The sequence below is a fragment of the Oryx dammah genome, unplaced genomic scaffold (assembly GCF_014754425.2).
Source record: "Oryx dammah isolate SB20612 unplaced genomic scaffold, SCBI_Odam_1.1 HiC_scaffold_4, whole genome shotgun sequence".
Classification (NCBI taxonomy): Eukaryota; Metazoa; Chordata; class Mammalia; order Artiodactyla; family Bovidae; genus Oryx; species Oryx dammah.
Window position 1 is genome coordinate 70,244,966 of NW_024070188.1, and position 6,000 is coordinate 70,250,965.

Below are 6,000 nucleotides of genomic sequence, written 5' to 3' on the forward strand. Positions count from 1 at the left end.
ATCCATTTCTTTCCTGGCAAAGTACAGCATAGGTGGGAAATGTCTGCTCATCTGGTGGTACATCAATAGTAGTCCCAGGACCAGTCTGAGGCCATCAATTGCAAACAGAGGTTAACATGTGCCCTTTCTATTACGACAGTCTTGTAATAGACCTATTATTGAACCAGAACACTTTCCTTTTACTCTTTGTTCTTTTCTCTGGTAACACTCATCCTCATGCAGTATCTTCTAAATTATATATACCACTATAATCTGCACATTCACTCAGATGTTTGCTTCCAACTTGATTCTTCCAATATCACAGTATTATCAAAGTATTTATCAATTACAATGATAAGTTCAAGAAAAATAAATACCACGGTTTCTAGCAGGCTCTCCTTTCATTCGGTTCTCTACTGCCCAACATTCATGATCTGCCTTCTCTCTGCCCCTACCCTGTTTTGGTTAACTTTATTTTTTTAGGAGACTTTTATCTAGGAATAATTCTTGAACCAAAGATTATTTGATCAAAGCTACTCAAAACCATAATGTTAACTGGCAGCTATTAAGTCCCAGTAAAATTCCATATATCTCTAATCATATTCCAATTCTAAATCCTTCTCCTTATTTTCCTCAGACCAGATGAATCTTCTTCTTTCCTTCTTCCCCTCCTTAAATACCAGTGTTTGGGTGTAACATGATTATATATCACAGTTTCCTACATGAACCACACTTTCATTCTCATTCCTTTAAATACCTTTTGCATGAAATGCACTTTCATGCTTTTTGGCCTATCGATATTCTAATCTCCCACAAAACGTTCCACAACCAGGTATGCTGAGTTAAGGGCCTCTCCTTCTGATTCCAACTGCTACAGTGTTCTCAGCTGTTTGACTCTGAACTACTTGAAAGCTGGGCAGGAACAGTACCCTATTCAGCACTGTACTCCCAATGCCGGGTCAGGGCCAGGACAGAAATGATATACAAAGTAATGTGAAACAAAGATCTCTAACTCAGTGAATATTCTCTCTCTTCTCAAGGACCCAGAAGTACTTTTACTCAAATTTCTTTTTGGTTGAATCTCAGTCAACCACATTCAAACAGACTACAGGTAGCGTGAAACTACACCTTACAATTTCTGGCCCAGAGTGAAACAGAGAAAACTGACTGATCCGTGTCTTTAACAGAAAACAAAGATAGATTGCTGGGAAACAAACATAAAATGTTGTTACTAAGACAATACAACAGATGGATATCAATTAAACTTATTCAGATTTCCCCCCCCTCCAAATTACTATCTCTTCATTAAAAGATAACTGCCAATACTGAATAATATAGAACAAACCCATGGTAGGTCCTGGTTTAGGCTATGCAGGAAAATAGAGAGTATATACATTTGAGATATCACACTGCAAGGTAAACCTTATGCAAGTGAAACTCAATCACTACTGATGGCTGAGAAGTTCTCAATGACCTACCATTACCACAACCTTTTTCTTAGCGATAACCCCAGCAGGTTGACAGTATTTTCCTCTGCAGAACTCTAAAATATAGTTAGTCACAGATACTTATAAAAGGCCTTGATTTTTCACCAGCAGATTCTATTCCCCCAAATCTTTCTAGCCTGAACTCTTAATAACAGATTTAACAATCCTGTAAGTACAATTCTTTAGGCCGGACAAGAAGAGGATATTTATAAATAGCACCCTTCAAAAGCATTTTATTCTCAACTGCCAGCTTATTGGCTAAGTGGATTCTGTAAACTCTAGGAAGTGCCATGTACTGAATACAGAACATTTATCCCACTACTGCTCACTACTATCTTGCTTCCAGCATGATTTCTCATCATAAACCAACTAGCCTTTCTGGTGATGGTACAGTATCATTTCGATTCATGGGAGTTTCATCAATCTTGCTATCATCCAAAATAATAATTGAAACTGGCGCTAATAACTCTAAAAGTATTTTTGTTTATTAAAGTCACAAGTTAATTCAAACAGAAGTAGTGAAACTCGCTCAGTCACGTACGACTCTTTGCGAGCATGGACTATATACACACAGTCCATGTAATCCTCCAAGCCAGAATACTGGAGTGGGTAGCCGTTCCCTTCTCCAGGGGATCTTCCCAACCCAGGGATCGAACCCAGGTCTTCCACATTGCAGGCGGAAAAAGGAAAACACCAAACATCTAGGGTATTTACTTCACTGCTAAGGTCAAGTCCCTTAGAAAAAAGGCACAGAGTCACTGTTTACTAATCCTGTTTATCTGATAGTGACCGTCAACCATCAGAAAACATATCTTGGTTCAGAAAAGTAGAAACTATCACGGAGTCAAAAGGCACAAAATGCAAGGCTGGTTTTGAATGCGAATGTAATTAACCTGATTCCAGAGGTACCCGAGAACTTTAACTCAGAGGCCTCGGCCTCCCCTTTACTACAGTTACAATCCCACACACCAATAAGCTAGGCAGCTGCCCAGTTCCAGTCTCAGGGGCGTATCTGCGGAGAATGGTGATACCCACTCAGTTTTCTTCCGAAAGACTCAAAAGCGGTTTGAGGAGTCTGAACAAGGCTGTCAGCGCCGATGGCTCCCAGCAGGCCGGGCAAACAAGCTGCCTGGAGGCAGAGGAGCGAGATCAAGGGCCCTAGGACGCTCGAACGAGACACCGTAGGCCCCAGTCCGCGGAGGGAAAGCAAGCCTCCCTTCCGCGGCTCCTCTTCGTCCCGGGCAAGCCGCGGCGGTCCCCAGGCCCACACGTCGGGGATGGGGAAGGGTCGGGGAGACTCGCGCTGAAGCTCCCCGCTCAGCCTTTTAGTTTCCAGGCTCCAAAACAACGGAGTCGTCCCTCCCTGAGACCTCTGTATGCGTCCAGAAACGCCTTCCGCCCCCGACCTCTGACCCCTGACCCTCTATCACCCAAACGCCTACCTAGACTGTTTCTCCAAGCCTCTAGAGCCTTTCTGCACCAAGGCCCAGGGCCCTCTGATGCCCCTGCAGGTCCCGGGCACGCATTCGCTATCCACTGAACATCGGCCTGAGGTGGCCACGCGCGCTTTATGCTGGTTTGTGTCGGGGTTCCCGGGGGGCCCAGAAACCACAGCGCCTAGATGCCGGGCGCGCGCTGGAGCGTGGGGTTAAGGTGAACGCGCACGTCGGGACGCCCCGCCCCTTTTCTCCGACCCTCGCTTCATGAGTCTCTTTTGCGCAAGTCCACACGGTTAGAGACTCTCGAAGGATACCGTTGGAGTCTCGCGATAGCTACACTGAGCCATTAGAGAATATGGGATAGGCTGAACGTCAAAGGAAGAGGCGGCACTCTAAGCGGATTTAGAAGTGGGCGGGGCTGCTGGCTGAAGGTTTCGGGTCACACTTGAAACATGTTAAGAGCTGTGTCTTTAATAAAAAGACCAGAATTCTACAGGTACACCTTGCAAATTGTTTCTAGAAAGCAGCCATTAATTAGTTGCGGTTGAAGTTTGTCTCACTCAGAAGTTATTTTAAAAGACTCTTCGGGGAGTAAATATTTTTAAGATGAGGAAAAAACTACACGTATTGTGACGAAGCTGGACTTCCAATATCTTAAGCTTTTTTTTTTTTTTTTTTTTCCTTTTCTTCTACCTCTTGGAGGTAGGCTTATGACTAGGTAAACGCCGAAATCACTGAGCGGCTTCAGAACCAAGAGCATGGAAAATAACGGCTCAGAAAGTAAAGAATCTGCCTGCAATGCTGGAGACCCCAGTTCGATCCCTGTGTGGAGAAGATCCCCAAGAGAAGGAAATGGCAACCCACTCCATTCTCCATTCCTGGAGAATCCCACGGACGCAGGAGCCTGGTGGGCTACAGTCCATGGAGTCCCAAAGAGTCGGACTCGGCTAAGCGACTAACACTTTCAGACATGGGGCACTCGATGATTGAGTACCTAATGAGGACAGAATTATGCTGCGGAAGTGCGTCTTGGCCTGTGTGATCACAGAAGCACAAAAATAAGTTCATGCCTCTAGGAGGATCCGTTAGCTGTTGAGACAGTCCAGAGTGGTTGATATTCTTAGTACCGAACTTCATGACAAACCTCTAAGTCTAAGAGAAGCTATTTCCGTAAACAAAACCACTTAGAATTCAGTGAAAATCCGTGACCTATCCAGAGTTTCGGAGGCAAGCTAAAAAAGTAGCGCTACCACTGAGCGACTTCCCTTTCAATTTTCACTTTCATGCATTGGAGAAGGAAATGGCAACCCACTCCAGTGTTCTTGCCTGGAGAATCCCAGGGACGGGGGAGCCTGGTGAGCTGCCGTCTATGGGGTCGCACAGAGTTGGACACGACTGAAGCGGCTTAGCAGCAGCAGCAGCAGTGCTGGAAGAGTAGGCAAGCAGAATCCCACTTCATTGGAGAACTAAGCCTTTTATTAAGTGCAGGATATAATGGAGCCTTTCTTTTGGAAATGTAATTTGAAACTCCGTATTTAAATGTATATGGCGCTGCGACAGGTGATCTTTGATAGTTTTATGTCACATTTCACCAATGGAGCAGAAAATCAAGCTCATAATTTTACCAAGTCCTGCTGGTGCCAGGTAGAGATATTTTTAAATAAGCCCAGCCTCATTTCATTTTTGTTCAATGTTATTGAGTAATTGGTCTCTACAGACATTATTGTTAACCTGTACAAAAATAGTAAACTAGGGATCCAGTTATATATCTAGAGATGTTATTTAAACTCTCTGATGTAATACAGAGAATTATAATACAGTAGCATATGCTTACAATTAAGATTTGAACAGTTTTTACAAAGCTGTATATGTTCAGTCCTGTATTTTCAAAGTATAGCCTTTGAGTAGTTCTCTATGGAGTAATGTGTTTTTCAATATAGACTCACCAGAGCTAATTTCAGAAAACGTGACTCATTTTTGCACCTTAGCATTCTGGAAGCTCCCAGCTGTGAAGCAGCTGTTCACGCCTCAGTTCAGTTCAGTTCAGTCGCTCAGTCTTGTCCGGCTCTTTGCGACCACATGGACTGTAGCATGCCAGGCTTCCCTGTCCATCATCAACAACTCCTGAAGCTTATTCGAACTCATGTCCATCAAGTCAGTGATGCCATCCAACCATCTCATCCTGTCTCATCCCCTTCTCCTCCTGCCTTCAATCGTTCCCAGCATGAGGATCTTTCCCAGTGTGTCAGTTCTTCATATCAGTTCAGTTCAGTCGCTCAGTCATGTCCAACTCTTTGTGACCTCATGGACTGCAGCCCGCCAGGCCTTCCTGTCCACTACCAACTCCAGGAGTTTACCCAAACTCATGTCCATTGAGTCAGTATTGGAGTTTCAGCTTCAACAACAGTCCTTCCAATGAAAACTCAGGACTCATCTCCTTTAGGATGGACTGATTGGATCTCCTTGCAGTCCAAGGGACTCTCAAGAGTCTTCTCCAACACCACAGTTCAAAAGCATCAATTCTTCGGTGCTCAGCCTTCTTCACAGTCCAACTCTCACATCCATACATGACCACTGGAAAAACCATAGCCTTGACTAGATGGACCTTAGTTGGCAAAGTAATGTCTCTGCTTTTGAATATGCTATCTAGGTTGGTTATAACTTTTCTTCCAAGGAGTAAGCGTCTTTTAATTTCATGGCTGCAGTCACCATCTGCAGTGATTTTGGAGCACCCCAAAATTAAGTCTGACACTGTTTCCCCATCTATTTGCCATGCAGTGATGGGACCGGATGCCATCATCTTTGTTCTCTGAATGTTGAGCTTTAAGCCAACTTTTTCACTCTCCTCTTTCACTTTCATCAAGAGGCTCTTTAGTTCCTCTTCACTTTCTGCCATAAGGGTGGTGTCATCTGCATATCTGAGGTGATTGATATTTCTCCCGGCAATCTTGATTCCAGCTTCTGCTTCTTCCAGCCCAGCATTTCTCATGATGTACTCTGCATAGAAGTTAAATAAGCAGGGTGACAATATACAGCCTTGACGTACTCCTTTTCTTATTTGGAACCAGTCTGTTGTTCCCTGTCCAGTTCTAACT

At 44.1% G+C, this 6,000-nt stretch overlaps 1 protein-coding gene across 2 annotated transcripts in view; it reads right to left on the reverse strand.

Annotated features, from left to right (window-relative positions):
- SHPRH (SNF2 histone linker PHD RING helicase) overlaps positions 1-3,158 on the reverse strand; it is an 82,822-nt gene extending 79,664 nt beyond the window's left edge. Inside the window, exon 1 of one of the 2 annotated variants that reach the window (XM_040238635.1) lies at positions 2,909-3,158. The gene's annotated coding sequence lies outside the window, so the exon portion shown is untranslated. Of the gene's footprint in view, positions 1-2,501; positions 2,876-2,908 lie in introns of those variants that run through there. The other variant, XM_040238636.1, reaches the window with a different exon arrangement.
- Positions 3,159-6,000: the final 2,842 nt, after the last annotated feature.